The 16,094-nt window shown below is 45.8% G+C and overlaps 1 protein-coding gene across 23 annotated transcripts in view; it reads right to left on the bottom strand.

Annotated features, from left to right (window-relative positions):
- FAM49B (family with sequence similarity 49 member B) overlaps nt 1-16,094 on the bottom strand; it is a 167,259-nt gene that overhangs the window by 86,955 nt on the left and 64,210 nt on the right. For 2 of the 23 annotated variants that reach the window (XM_021088620.1, XM_021088624.1), the window contains exon 1: nt 7,441-7,636. The gene's annotated coding sequence lies outside the window, so the exon portion shown is untranslated. 23 annotated transcript variants of the gene reach the window in all.

Raw genomic sequence — 16,094 nt, 5'->3', positions numbered from 1 at the left:
GAAGAGCACTGGGATAGGAGTCACGCTAATGATGGGTGGACAGACAGGGGAATAAGGATCCCCACTGTCCTGTTAATGAAAGGAGTTGCATTAATGTTTAGAAACTGAGCAATGAAAAGTGGGATGGATTGAAATCAGGCATTAAAATGGTGACTTGGTTGTTATTCATTCTCCCCTGGGCTAGCAGAGGAAGGGATGTGTCATGACAATGGAAACAAGCTCTGTATTTCCAGGTGAAAGGTTGTGACTGCTGAGCCAGAGGCCCCAAAGCCAAAACAGACTGTAAGTAAGGATGACCTGCTGACAATATTGAGCTTTAGATGAACCAAAAGTATTAGAAGTTCCCTTGGCTGAATTACAAGGGAAGGACCAAAAGTGCACACAGTACAGAGGTGCTCTCTCCCTCTGCGCCCCTTCCCATCAGCCTCTACTTCTATTCCCAAACTCTTCTGCTTTACAGAGAAAAATGATAAGGGATTGGGCCGAGGTCTCCCTGACCCCCAAGAGGGACTGAAGGCCGCACATGCCCCTCAGAGGCTCCCCAGCAAACTTCAGAGAGGGACTCTTGAATACGGCTCTCTTGGATATAGGCACCCAGGCTGTCACCCTATCTGGTCCCATGAAGGGAGGGACATCCAGATTCGGCTAATAGGGTTTGGGCAGGACTTACAGTAGAGAAGGGACATGAAGTGACTTTGGGCGATTTCGCTGTCCTCCCGCTGCTGCCTCAACACCCATCCTCAGGTATAGCAGCAACTTAGGTGAGTGTGGCTGTACATCCCCATCCTGTAAGCACCAAAGGGGAGTCTCCCAATCAGGAAGGGCTGCGTGGAGAAACGTGCTAGTACTTTTGGGGCCCCACAACCCTAATAACCATTTCTAGTTCTAAATCTCCATGACTCATGATTTTACTGACTGGAGCCCCTGACAAAGGCACCACCTGGAGGTGCCCCTAGGCATTGTGGACTCTGCCTCCCAGACACTTCTAACCAGCACACTCCTTTTGTTAAGCAGCTATTAGCTTGCTCTTATGGAAACTGAAAGCCTGACTCATGGACGCCTCATGAGTTCCAGCCTGATATTCCTACTTTGGGGTGGGTCACCTCATACTCAGTGACTAACAATAGAGACAGCCAACTGAAAAGGCATCTATGAAACTCTATCTGCATTGCCTTAGCCCCAATAGCATCTCTTCACATGAAAAAGTGGTAGCAAGAACTCTGGGGGAAATGCCTGCTCTGCTTTACCACTGGACACAGAGTTACTGGCTCAATGGAGCTCAGATCCAATAAATCATCAACTCATAGGAGTTCCTGTCATGGCTCAGTGGTTAATAAATCCGACTAGGAACCATGAGGTTACAGGTTCGATGCCTGGCCTTGCAGGTTAAGGATCTTGTGTTGCTGTGAGGTGTGACACAGGCCGGTGGCTACAGCACTGATTCCACCCTAGCCTGGGAACCTCCATATGCCACAGGTACGGCCCTAAAAAAAGACAAAAAAAAAAAAAAATCATCAACTCATAGATTTAACATCAACCCTCCACTGTCAATAGCAGAGCACTGATCACTATCAGTTCTTTCCTGGACTAGAGCAACAGCTTAACTTGCTTACTTCACCTTCAATCCATTCTCCAAAAGATATCAGAGCAATCTTTTGAAAAGATAAATCATTATTTCACGCTCTCCCTCTTTAAAATCCTATACTGGCTCCCCCTAGTCTTCAGTCCCATATGATGTGAATTAATACGAGACACACAGACAGCCTTAGAGCTTACTTATTGTCTACCTTTTTCCCACACCTCCTTTCTCACCTACATTACAGCCGTACAGAACCAGTGACTGACTATTTCTAAGATGTACAAGACCCCTCTTATCTCCAAACTTTGGCCTCTCCCTCCTCCTGTGCCTATGCATCCTCCCTTTCGTCCAAATGACTACTGGTTCACTCTTCAGATCTTAGTTTAGATGGCACTACAACATGTGCATTTATCGTAAAATAAGATTAGGTTCCTGCTGAATTAATACTCTTTTTCCTCTCTCTTGTCTTGTACTGTAAAAAGGGACCACTAATACTCTATTCACCTTTTTTTGCTTGTTTTTTTTAGGGCAGCACTTGCAGCATATGGAAGTTTACAGGCTAGGGGTCTAACCGGAGCTACAGCTGTCAGCCGACACCACAGCCACAGCAGTGCCAGATCCCAGCCACGTCTGCAACCTACACCACAGCTCACAGCAACACCAAATCCTTAACCCACTGATCGAGGCCAGGGATCAAACCCATATCCTCATGGATACTAGGTGGAGTCATTTCCGCTACACCACAACAGGAACTCCCATATTTTATTCATCTTCATATAACCCTGCTTATGTGCTCACTAACTGAGTAATTAATGGCAATCACATGCCAAGGATTTCGCCAGGTGCCAAAGAAAAAGATGATCAAAACAAACAAACAAACAAAATTAATGACCATTTGACTTAGAAATGCATTACTTCAATAAAAGTACATTCTGGAGTTCCCATCATGGCTCAGTGGTTAATGACTCTGACTAGCATCCATGAGGACACAGGTTCAATCCCTGTCCTTGCTCATCCAGTTAAGGATCCAGCATTGCCTCGAGCCATGGTGTAGGTCGCAGATATCACTCAGATCCTGTGTGGCTGTGGCACAGGCTGGCAGGTACAGCTCTGTTTAGACCCCTAGGCTGGGAATCTTCATATGCTGCAGGTGTGGCCTTAAAAACGAAATAAATAAATAAAATAAAGTACCTTTTTCATTTCCTATTATGCTGTATTAAAATTAATACAAAAATTTCACAAGAGTAGAACACAGCAGCAAATAGTAGAGGTAGTATTATTCCTATCTTATCTGAGAATCTTCACACTATCAGACAAGAGCAAAACAGGGCTTAAATGCAATGTTTTTGTCAATACAAACTAAAATTTTACAAGTAGAATCTCTCAAGAAAAGCACAAGTCAACAAACTACAAGAGTCCACTTTAAAACCTAGTCAATCTCAGATTTCATTTAAATGAGTGCCTGCAAGTCTCCATTATCCTCAATAAGAACAGAGAGATGACATAAATAATCCCAAATAATAATATCTGGGAATATGTCATATTTTTCCAGTGTTTACTGAAATTGTTTGACTGTACAACTCAGTGTAATTTGGATTATCTGAGAATATGCCAATTTATGACTGGAAGAAGGGTTTTTAGGCACAGTCTATACAGACACAGTGAAAAGTGTATCAGTCTCAATTTAACACAGGCCAGACACAGGGCACCAAGTACAGATTACCTGCATGGCAGAAATAGCTGTACAGGATTAAAAGCTACATACAACAGTACCACTGGACATCATCTTTTCAAAATAAGTTAATTTTGAAAATAAGTTTATTTTGCATTAGGTCTTCTATTTACACAAAATCACCTAAGATCTTTGAAAACAGCCACTCTCACCCATGGTACCGCAATCAGGATGTGGGACATGTGATAAGAAACGCGTTTATTTAAAGAATCAAAATTCTAAGAATGATTTCCCTGTTTAAAAAGTTTTACAAATACCACTCATTTGCATTCCAATATACTTGCACGAGTGGGAAAGGGGTGAAGCTACAGCCAGTGAGCAGGAAATTATAATCCCGGATATGCTCAAGGAGAGTACAGAAAGGCGAACATCATCCATCCTGTGTGGCGGCTCAAAAAGTCCTGAGATTTGCTGTTTTAAATAAACCTACTAAATATACAATATAAAATATAGGACCTCAAATTAGTACTTTGCAGTAGAATTTTAGTAAAGGCCATGGAGGCCCAGGGTTAAATATGAGCTTTCTTCATCCTATTTGGGCATGCACTTGAACAAGTTACCTAAGCTCAACGAGCCCTACTTTCCTCATGTTCAGTAAGAATTAACTAGGAATTGACCTACACCTTACAGGGTTATCATAAAACTAACTTAATGGACACAGAGAACTTGACATAGAGGTGTTCACTATCACAGCGTAATAATTAAGAGCCAAGACCCAGTTCAATCCCTTAGTAGCCGTGTCACTTTAGTTACTTAACCCTAGTTTCCCAGTGAAATGGAAATACCAACACCCATTAGTATTAGGGCGATGTAAAGATTAAAGAAACGTCTTACAACCCTGCCTGGGAAGTAGCAAGTAGTACACCCTTGCTAAGTGTTAGTTACATCACAACCACTGAAATATTACTTAACTGTCGCCACATTATTGGTTCTTCCTTCCATTCCTGCAGTATGAAAAAGTATTCCTTGAAAAATTAACGTAATTTAGTGAACGGATCATAATATAGGATGAGCTCACACATTCGAGAATTTTTATGCTGACTTTTGGAAACTTTAAATACACAAGAAATTATATGAATTGACCACTGTTCATGAATATGGACAAGATACACATACCAAATACTCATCCTAAGTGAACAAATCCATTCAGTGAACTAAAGTATAAGACAAAATGTCTATTTTACTTTCAAAGCAGTTTAAGCAATCAAACAGAGCAATCTTCAAAATGTACAAGCTGAGATTACTGCAGCTGAGAGCAATCAACATCTTTCTCCAAAACTTTTGCCACATAATTACAAAATAATGCTATAGTCTAACTCTCCTGACCTTGTCATTCATTCAATTAGTCAAAACATTTATGGACTATCCACTGTGCACCAGACAGGCACTATGCTAAACTACCCAGCAACAACAGCAGCAAAGGAGAGACCAAGAGTTAACAGTGGCCATGCCACTAACAATTTGGTTACATATTTCAAAATTTTATAATTTTGTTTTCCTTAAAAAGAGAAAGGGCAAATTATAGGCTCTAACAGTTGAGTGCATCAATGTTTAATGAATTAAGTCACTTCATGTAATGACAGTTCAATATTTTCCCCAAAGAGACTAGGATTAAATAAGCATCTCTCTACTGCTCAATTACCTACTAAGTAAAGGTAAATGACCATTTCAAATATGAGTCAAATAATCTCAATAGTGACACTAATATAATTTTTTATCCATTTTGGGAGGGAAAGTTCAGAGAAATAAATTTTAAACTTAATTATGTTAAATGTCCCCTGTAATCTATCAGAAATAAACTACATTTACTTAGTTTTACCCACTATCTGAAATTTTATTTTTGCTGGGAGTGATTAGGATTTGTTTACTAATCATGCCTCCCTTTGATTAACTACTTTCTTAGGAGAGAAAAATCTAGCTTCTAATTATCAAATAATCCAAAGTTCACAGTTCATGTTATGATCCCGCTTTTTAGGCCTGGACCTGAGGCATATGGAAGTTCCCAGGCTAGGGGTTGAATCGAAGCTATAGCTGCCAGCCTACGCCGGAAATTCCCTGTCCTGCATTTTAGAAAACAAGAGTTTCCCTCAAGTAGCTACATACTGTTAAATTTTAAACAATTAAAAAAATATACTGACTAGTATGCACGAGGATTCAGGTTGGATCCCTGGCCTCAGTGGGTCAGGGATCCGGCATTGCTGTGAGCTGTGGTGTAGGTCACAAAGGCGGCTCTGATTCTGCCTTGCTGCAGCTGTGATGTAGGCCAGCAGCTGTAGCTCCAATTCAATGCCTAGCCTGGGAACTTCCATATGCCGCTGGTGTGGCCCTAAAAGGCAAAATAAATAAATAAATAAATAAATAAATAAATAAATAAATAAATAAATAAACAAACCTAGCAAAACTGTTCTGCCAAAAACATGCAATCTTGACTATGAGTTAAGTAATCTTACTATGTAACATCGTTATCCAAAACCTAAAAGGGGACAAAGAGCCAAGCACCTTTTTTAGTACCTACTTTCCTAGAAAAAAGGGATGTTAGGAAACTGCTGTTAATATTGATAGCAACTGTATCACACCGATACCCAGGTAGGTGTACTTCGGGACTAAAAATCTTCTTTGTAGTTCATTATTATGGACTACCAATGTCACATGAAAAAAAAAAAGTGCTGTCATTTCATTTTAGGAAAGCTGAATCAGGCAGTGTTAGTTAACTGCAACACTTTACAAGCAGGCTACCAAATAAGCTGCAATTACCAAGGTGTTCAGACACAAAGCTTCTGTTTCTATTATTAAGTACAATTAAAGAATTAAAGGGATCGGTTTATTTTTCTTGACGTACATTAGTCTAAAATGATTTGCAATAAGTCCCTCAACACTCAAGAGATTGACATTCCTTTAGCTATATGAAACACTCCTCTGGAATGCCAATCTTCCAAATGGCAAGACCGTAAAAATGCAAAATTGACTGATGTACATTTTTCACATTACGTATTAAGGAATAAAAACATGGCAATCTCAATAAATTTACAGGAGAGGAGAAGTATAAACAAATGCCCCTAATCTTTGCCTGATCCAGAATGGCACTTTGTGGTACTGCAAGAATTCAGCATTTCATCAGTATTCTGCACACCGGGAGACACTCAGTAACTGTTGTTGACAGATGAGCTGAGAAAAAGTCTCAGCAACAAACAGTACTAACAGGTTACGTTGCAAATCAGTCATGGAACCACGCGAGGAGGACTGTGGAGGAGGCGAAAGAGTAACAACTTTCTGCCAAATTTTACATTCAGGGCAAATTAAACCATCATAGATACCCCTGGGGTGGGGTGGGGGGCGAAAATAATTGGCAGGACCCAGAATAGCCATGAGGAACACGAACACACACACGCACGCACACAGCAATTGCCACTTTCACACAGTTTGACAGTCAAAGATTTGGGTAATTATAGTAGAAACTGTGTGTTGTGGAAACACACTACGACCACACCCTAGGACTGAGAATCTGGACTTTAAATGCGGGGAGTAAAGAGGTCAAAGCAGTCCATAAGTTGGACGGTCAGGCCGCACAGGTGGCGGGGGGGCGGGGGAGACCAACTTCCACGAGAGTGACCAGGAGGGCCGGGTGTCCGGCGAGTCCGGACGAGGCGTGGCAGAGTCCGAGGGAGAAGGGGGTGTGGATCAGGGGACGAGCACGGGGAGAGGGGGAAGGAGGCCGCTAGGAGGAGAGGGAGGTGGGAGATGGGAGCTGCGGGTGGGGGGCGCACGCCGACACGGGACGGGAAGAGCCCGGGAGCCAAAGGTCACGGGCAGAGGCAGGATTCGGGGGTAGGAGGGGACAGCGAGCACGCGCGCGGAGATGCGAGGGGCAGGAAGGGGCGGAAGAAAGGAAGATCCGAATGAATGAGCGCCGGGGAGGCCGGGGACGCGGGGGGAGGGCCGGGGGCACCGGCGGAGGTACAGCCGCGCACCGCGGGTGGGCGCCGGGGCGGGCCCCCGCGCCGGGAAAAGAGGAAGCCCCGCGCCGGCGTCCGCCCCACCGCAGCCGCCTCTCCGCCAAAATGGGGTCGCGGAGCAGCAAAGCGAGAGCTGTGAGGGGAGAGAGGAAAGGGTGAAAAAATAAAGCACTCACGCTCCGTTCGAACCTCCAGGCTCTCTCAGCCCCGCTCCTCTGTCCTCCTCGAGCCGCGACGGCGGCTCCTCAGCGGCGCTAGGGGGAGCCCCGGGCCCGGAGCGGGGCAGCGGCGGCGGCCGGACCGGGAGCCCCTCCGCACCTGCCCCTGTGGCGGAGCCGCGACGAGCCAGGCGGCGGCGGCAGCGGCTGCTCTGAGCGGGGAGGGCAAGTGACCCGGATGTACAGGGTAACGGCGAGGAGGGGGAGGGGGGAATGCCAGGAAGTGAGGGCGCCACGGACCTGTCCGGCCGTGCGCATGCGCCGCGCGCCCGCCCCGCAAGGTAAATCCTCAATCTTCCTTCCCCGCCCCCCTTCCCCCGTCCCTCCACAAGGGGGCGGGGCGAGGCTGGAGACAGGTGGTCCGGAGGGCTAGGGGCGGAGAGGAAGGGGGCGCGGCCACCTCCTCCGCTCCCCGCCCTCCTTAAAGGGGCAGCACCTTCGCGCGAAGATGGCATCTGGGTGGGTCCGGGTCTTGCAGCCTTCTCATCCTACACTTGGAAAAGTGAGGTTCAGAGGTGACGGTAACCTGTCTCAGGTCAGCGAGCTCGGAAATGGCAGGAACTGGAACCACAGACTCGCGGATCAGGACTCTGTGCTGAACCCAGCCCCCGCCCCCCACGCGTGGAACGGCTGGGCTGGTGGGCGCTCCTTGCCCCCTCCGCCAGGTACTGAGCCTCACACTTCCAGACACGGCAGATGTGTTTGGCAGGCTCCCCAGATCCTAGAGGTACACCGTTATCACCTGTGATGGAGACGCCTTTGGGAGGTGTTAAAGGATCCGTCTGAGAACAGAAATTGGGCGCCACTTGAGACTTGTACCGTGCCACGCATAGCTCTTTCAGATAAATGAGACTTTGTTCTGGGGTCTGCTGGACTGAGAATTTAGATGTGGCAGAGGGCGCAGCTTCTTCATTTTGCCCTAATTCCCCTTTCACTCTAAACATAAACGCTCCCTCTTTACATTAAAAAGAAAACAAAACCAAAGCCAGAACATCCCATCTAGCTAGCTCATCCTAATCCTGTTATGAAACTCAGATTTTTTTCATCAACACTAAAATGTAAGTGATTGCAATGTTACCTCTCCCAAGGATATTTTCAATTTGACTGCAGAGCCGATCTTTACCTAGAGGTAAATGGTTCCAAGCATTTTGGAGTCAAGAGCCCCACTGAAAAGCCCATAAAAATATGGGCTCTTCTCTCCAGGAAAATGCACATAGGCACACAAATTTACACATAATTTCAGGAAGACTATGGATGATTATGAACCCTCTTGTTTCAGTTAAAAGGTAAGACTCTAGTAACCATCTGGGCCTTACCACATGTAGCCAAGAAATCACTCCTTGCTCCAAATAGAGGACAGTCCTCAACATTATTTTAGCCTTCTGTCCTCTTCTTGAGTTACATGGAGATAAATGACATTGGCATATTATTTGGAGAGAGTAGGTGGCTTTTTCAAGGTATACACTAAGAGCAAGAGCCCTAGGCCTCAGACTTTTACCCTAATTACCATACTTAATGACGATTTGGGGGGTCCTACGCTATATCCATTATAATCTCCATCAATTTCAATTTAACATAGGGTGCTGAGGTTTTGCAAACGCTGATGCTGATAGAACAGTCTTCACAATCCAAGAACTCTGGTCCATTTGTTTGACACACTGACGCCCACTCTTAAATAACCTTGACTCTGTCCTCTCTCTGAAACAGAGTAAGAGTTAAAACACCTACTGAATCCCTTAGCGATGGGCTATGAGCAACCACACACCTGTAACTTAATCTCCCACGGAGAATAGAAATCTTTTCTGTGATACAGTCAGCACATGAACACCCAGTTTAGCTCGAATATCTCCAGTTACAAGGAGCTCATTATTGCAATGGTCAGCCTCCTCTAATACTGAGGAATCTCTCCCTCCACCCTGATCAGAAATCCGATGCCCAGCAACTTTCATCCACTGGCCTAACTGATTTCTGGGAAGCAGCACAGACATGTTACTGGCCTGGAGGTGCTTACAGTCCAGCCACGGAAAGAGTCCATCTGATGAGTGACAACTGTACAGGAGATGAGTCCTTTGAGGAGGATGGACTGCCCCTCTCAGAGGCACCTTTCTCCTCATCAGGCCTAGACCTGTTCCTGGCCTGAGTAAGAACCCACCAGGAAGTTCTACCACTCCCCCATGTGGGATGTCCTCGAAGAGAGAACAGAAAACAAGACCCTAAAAGAAGTGCTGAATTTATTCTTCCACGGTCCTTGCTTCATCATTCTGCAAAAATGTAATCACATTTCAGCTGAGGTCAAAGCTTTATTTTGAAAAAACAAGCAGAAGGATGAAAAAAAAAAAAAAAAGATGTCTGCATAAGTGCACTAGGCTCCAATCATGACTTAATGACTGTGGCTTGCTAACACTTTTTGGAGTCCCTAGGATGTGCCAGGCACTCTAAGCCCTTTACTTGCATTTCCTCTTGGGATTTTTACAAACTCAGTCATTGAGTCGTTCAGTCCACATTTTTGCCCCTCTACCATGTCCCAGGCACCATGCTGAGGGGTTAAGGTGGACAGAAGGACAGTAAGCCATGTGGTGCCTGCTCTGGAGGGACTCAAAATTTAGTGAAACGAAGGAGTGCAACCTCACATTACAACACAACATGATTCACTGTAATCCAGGAAGGTGTCGGAACTAATCCTCTCTGGAATGGCTGTGAAGGCTTCAGAGAGGATGAGCTTGGTCTTGAAGAGACGGGGGGTGGGGGGGGAGAGAAAGCAACGAAGAAAAGGCACATGGATAGAGGAAGGGAGTTCACGGCAGGCTGGGGGTAAGACTGGGGTCGGGGGCGGGGAGATTGTAAAGGATCTCCTGATATACCTTGCTAAGGTGTTTTGAGGATTTCCCTGGTGGCTCAATGGGTTAAAGATCCCACGTTGTCACTGCTGTGGCGCATGTTCAGTCCCTGGCTGGGGAATTTCTGCGTGCATGCCGCAGGTGTGGTCAAAAAAAAAGGTGTTTGAACTTGCCTCTTGAAGGCAACCACAAATAAGTAGAAGCTTCCAAGTAAGGGAGAGACATAATCAGATGCCTTTTATATCAAGATCACTCTGACCACAATGTTCTATGGACTAGGTGGGAAAGAGAAGGCCAGCAGACCAGTGAAGCTGTTGTGGGGTCTAGGTGAGAGATAATAAGAGCCTGTTCTGGGAAACTGGCAGTGAAAAGGAAGAACGGGAGCCAGAATTAAGATATTTACTGATGTGAAATCTACAGGAGTTTGTGGCTAGTTGAATCCAAGGAAAGGAGCCATGGGCATGACCCTGAGGTTCCTTCCTACGATTAATAGGTAGGATGGTGAAACAATCCAATCCCAAAACTTTTACACAGTTTTCATTCCTGTTCTCTTTCAACCTTTTTTGCTTTTTTTTAGGGCTGCACCTGCAGAATGTGGAAGTTCCCAGGCTAAAGGTCAAATCGAAGCTCCAGCTGCTCACCTACGCCACAACCACAGCAACGTGGGAGCTGAGCCACACCTGCAGTCTGCACCACAGCTCACTGCAACGCCAGATCCTTAGCCCATGATCAAGGCCAGGGATTGAACCCACAACCTCATGGTTCCTAGTTGGGCTCGTTAACCAATGAGCCACAAAGGGAACTCTCTCTTCCAACCTTGATCCCTGTAAATGCACATTGCTTCAACTGGTATCTTCAGATTTGTGCAACTATTTCCCAAAACTTGTTTCATTTTTCTACAGTCACATTTATCATTTTAATGGCTGCAGCATATTTCATCATGCTGACATAGCTCAGGTTCCTTTAGTTGCTAAAGGTCCCCAACCTGCACATCTGGTTAACCCTAGACTCCTTTGGCTCTGGGCATTTTGCAAGGGATGAGCTGAGTCAGGAAAGAGAGCCTTTAGGTGAAGGGTGTTGGAAAAGCGTAGCCTCAAGGGCCAGTGAAGTACAATTCTCATGACTGAGGCTTGAGCAACTGTATTGCATGGAGAAATGGCAGAGCTGTTGAAAGGAACCTATCAACCATGGGAATCCTGATGTCTGAGTCTCCATGGAAGCTGGTTTTCAAGTCCTAACCCATCGAATCCATTTGTTTCTTTGTCCACTCATTCATTCTGTGAGCAATGCAATCTTGCAAAGCAGAGGACCACAAAGCAGAAAGCTTCCAGAAGCATGGGTTTAGCCCCACCAGGGTTTGAAGTCTGTTCTAGAACCTCCACAGGTTAACCTCTCAGAGCCTCAGTTTCCCCACAGGTTTGTTGTAAAAATTCGTTTCCATAAAATGTGTACAGAATTTGGGACAAAACTCAGCACACGTTAAGTTCAATAATTATTTTCAGTCTGGGTCCTTCCCCTGTGCGACCTGAACTCCCAGTATTTTCCTTCGTTTCTGAGCGCACCCACCAGGTGACAGCACATGTGCTGAGTTTAGAGCCCGAATCTGCCAGAGGGAAGCAGGGCACCTGCTCCATCTTGCTAACCTTCCATTTCCCAACTGTGCCATGGACATGGAAACGTACTTCACAGAAATGTTGTGATGCTCTCAGAAATACTGTATCAGAAAATATGTTCCAAACCCCAAAGCACTATGTCATTATTGACTATCACCACTATTATAGACCTGTTCTCTTGGCTTCTCGCTATCAGAAAAATTATGGCTTCAGCCTCTGTTCTGTGCATTGTAACGACTGGATCGGGGCATTGTGATGGTGCTTGAATTGGATGACCCAGTTGTACTCAGAGAGGACACTGTGAACAGCTGTGTTAGCTCAAACATACCATTCGATTATGTTTAAGCCCCCCGATTATAGGTTTTGTTGCCTCTGTATCCAGTCTTAAGTCTTCAATCTAACATCCAGGAGCTGTTCTCAACTACTTTCTTCCTCCTCTTTGAGGAATGAATGAAGATGGAATCCTTGAACAAAGAGGCACCTTCCCAAATATTTCCACCACAGCCAAGGCTGAAGACTAAGACTCCAGGGTCATGCCTTACGGATGAGCACCCAGTAAGTGAGATCAGTGAATGCAGAAGAGGACGGGGAAAGGAAGCCTGGGCAGCATGAAAGACGCCATCAGAGCTCCTGCTCTAAAAAGAACCAAAGTACAAAGCCAAGAGCTTAAACCTAACACGTTCCTATTATTTAGCAAAACGTTAATCAGTCTGTCAGGGGCCATAAAGTTGTCCTTATGGCCATATTCCTCCCAGAGCTACAAGGTGTATCTGTGAGCCTCTTCACATTTCTAAGCAAAACTCCTTTCTCACAAGTGGGCAGATCAAGTTTCACCAGCCCTCTGAGTGACCTGCAGGAAAGGAGAAGACTCACACTGCCTTGCACTTGCTGACCCTTCCCTGTGCCTCAAATATGTTTCCAGCTTCTTCATGTGGCTTTTTCTCAGCCTCCAGGTTTAAGGGTCACCATTCCCCCTGCCTCTGTTCCATCATTCCCTAGGGTGTGGCTGGCTTTTTCCCTCCACAGCACTAATCATAACCTGTACTTTTTTTTTTTTTTTTTTTTGAGCACAAAGAGTATTTTAAATTTTAAAAGCCTCTCAGAGTTTCTGAGTGGCTTAGCGGATTAAGAATCCGACATTGTCACTGCTATGGTGCAGGTTTGATCCCTGGCCCCAGAAGGCACGTCATAAGAGCAGCCAAAAAAAAAAAAAAAAATAGCCTCTCAAGAAAACATCAGCTCAGTGGAAGCAGAGGCTGGGGGTCTCATGCCCACCCTTACATCTGTCATTGTGCCCACCCAGATCCTGGGAGAGCCTCAATAGATATGTGGAATGAAAGGGCAAAAAAGAGAGGTCCCAAGCCCTGGCTACCTTACTTTTATTCTAATTATATGAATAATACACATTGATTGCAGAAGAAAAATTGAAAATACAGATGAGCAGGGAGTTCCCATCGTGGCTCGGCAGAAGCGAATCTGACTGGTATCTGTGAGGATGTAAGTTCCATCCCTGGCCTCACTCAGTGGGTTAAAGATCCAGTGTTGCTGTGAGCTGTGGTGTAGGTCGCAGATGCAGCTTGGATCCCATGTTGCTGTGGCTGTGGTATAGGCTGGCTGCAGCTCCAATTTGACCCCTAGCCGAGGAACTTCCATATGCTATGGGTGTGGCCCTAAAAAGCAAAAAAAGCAAAAAAAGAAAAAGAAAATACAGATGAGTGAAAGGAAGAAAATATAAACACCCATGATCCAACCTCCCACACTGTCCCAACATGTGGCTACACTTCCGAATGTTTTTTTTTGTCTATATCTGTATAAATATAACGCATAAATATATATATATTTGCTTTTCAGGGCTGCACCTGCAGCATATGGAGGTTCCCAGGGTAGGGGTCCAATCGGAGCTACAGCTGCCAGCCTACACCACAGCCACAGCAACTCAGGATCCAAGCTGTACCTGCAACCTACATCACAGCTCACGGCAACGCCCAATCCTTAACCCACTGAACGAGGCCAGGGATTGAACCCACACCCTTGTGGATCCTAGTCACATTTGTTAACAGCTGAGCCATGAAGAAAACACCTATAATGCATATATTTTATTTTTTTTTAATTTTTTTTTTTTGTCTTTTGTATTTTTAGGGCCACACCTGCGGCACATGGAGGTTCCCAGGCTGGGGTCTAATCGGAGCTGTTGCTGCCTGCCACAGCCACAGCCACAGCAATGCCAGATCTGAGCCGAGTCTGCGACCCACACCACAGCTCATAGCAACGCTGGATCCTGAACCCACTGAGCGAGGCCAGGGATAGAACCGGCAACCTCAAGGTTCCTAGTAGGATTCGTTTCCACTGCGCCACGACGGGAACTCCTGCATATATTTTAATAAAAATGGTTCACATTCGGAATTGTTGCCTTCTGTGTTTCATCTCATAACTTAATCACCTTTCTTAAAGGTACCAGCTACCTTGCTGTTAATGGCTCCATAAGACATAGGGACTGGCCTGTGTAGCTACACCATCAAGTATTAAACAAGTCTCGCAGTGTTGAGCTCAAGGGGAGGTTTCCTCAATGTCAATAAAGGTAACGTGTTTTAATACAGCACTTCCCTCTTGACAAGCTTCCCGTTTCCCCCTCCGTGTTTGTATTGCGCGGAGCTGTATTTCTGCAGAGCTCAACTCCCCACCGCCCATTCACCACCTGGAGTTATTAAGAGTCCGCATCAACCAGAGAAGCAAAATTGTCTGCAGCCAGAAAAGCTGAAGTATGACGAAGCCAGAACGATGCCTTGGAGTTCAGTTGGGGAATCTGCTGCTAATACAGGCGACAGAAATAAAGAGCATGTTTTCTTGCCAAGGCTTTAAGGTAAAAAGAGGAAAAGAAATACTTTCTGCGCGCCTCACGTCTCCTTCCCAAGCCCTGTCCTGAGGCCAGGTTTTTCCCAAGAGGGATGGGCAGGTCCATGGAGTTGATGGATGGTAGAAGCAGTTTGCTGCCCAAAGCCCACCACCCCAGTGAGGGAAGAGCTGGCTGCAGAAAAAACTCAAGAGGGCAAGAGGGAGTTTCCCACAAACAGCTCTATCAGGCCCCTGAGGGGTTCGGAAGCCTCTTGGGATTTTTCAGCCCTGAGAGTCACATCCTCTATGAGGAAGGGCCTCCTCCTGCCCACCTGATGCCACTCCAGCAGGACGCGTCAGTGTTCCAGGGCTCCCGCCGCCTGGCCCACCTGCCCACCCCCATGGCGGCTGTGCCACCTGAACAAGATGCACAGGCAAAGGGAGAGGGGGGCCACTGAAGGCAGGGAAAAGATGCTATAAAATCAATGATGGCACCGGAGGAGTGGAAGGAAGAGGAAGGGCTGGGTGGGCCAACCATGCCTGGGCCTCCCCCTACCACCACCCAGAAACCCAAAGAGAGGTCAAGCTGTGGCTCCACCCCCCTTGTATGGTACCCTGTCGGAGGCGGACAAAAACTACCTGTAAAGAAAGAGAATCCCTAATTGTGTCAAGGATCACTATTTTATAGATGCCATTTAAGAAAGATTTCCTGGAATTCCCATCATGGCTCAGTAGTAACAACCCAATTAGTATCCATGAGGACATGGGTTCAATTCCTGGCCTTGCTCAGTGGGTTAAGGATCTGGCGCTGCTGTGATTGCGGTACAGGTCACAGATGCAGCTTGGATCCCTCGTTGCTGTGGCTGTGGTGTAGGTTGGCAGCTACAGCTGCAATTTGACCCCTAGCCTGGAAATTTCCATATGCCATGAGTATGGCCATAAAAAGTAAAATAAATAAATTTTCAAAAAAAGAGGTTTCGTGAGAACTTACGGTTACCAAAGGGGAAAGCAGAGGGGGAGAGGGATAAATTGAGGGTTTGGAACAGATACACACCACTACGTGTAACACAGATAAACAACAAGACCTACTGTATTGCACAGAGAACTATATTCAATATTTTATAACTTATAATGGAAAAGAATCTGAAAAAGAACACATATGTGTGTGTCTATAGAGAGATAGATATATATATGCCAGAATCTCTTTGCTATACACCTAAAACACAACATTGTAAATCAACTATACTTTGTGTGTGTGTGTTTTCTATGGCCACACCCACGGCATATGGAGGTTTCCAAGTTAGGGGTCTGATCGGAGCTGTAGCCGCTG

This window comes from Sus scrofa, chromosome 4, assembly GCF_000003025.6.
Source record: "Sus scrofa isolate TJ Tabasco breed Duroc chromosome 4, Sscrofa11.1, whole genome shotgun sequence".
Classification (NCBI taxonomy): domain Eukaryota; kingdom Metazoa; phylum Chordata; class Mammalia; order Artiodactyla; family Suidae; genus Sus; species Sus scrofa.
The sequence above is the reverse complement of the archived record's forward strand: the minus strand, read 5'-3'. Positions and strand labels throughout refer to the sequence as shown.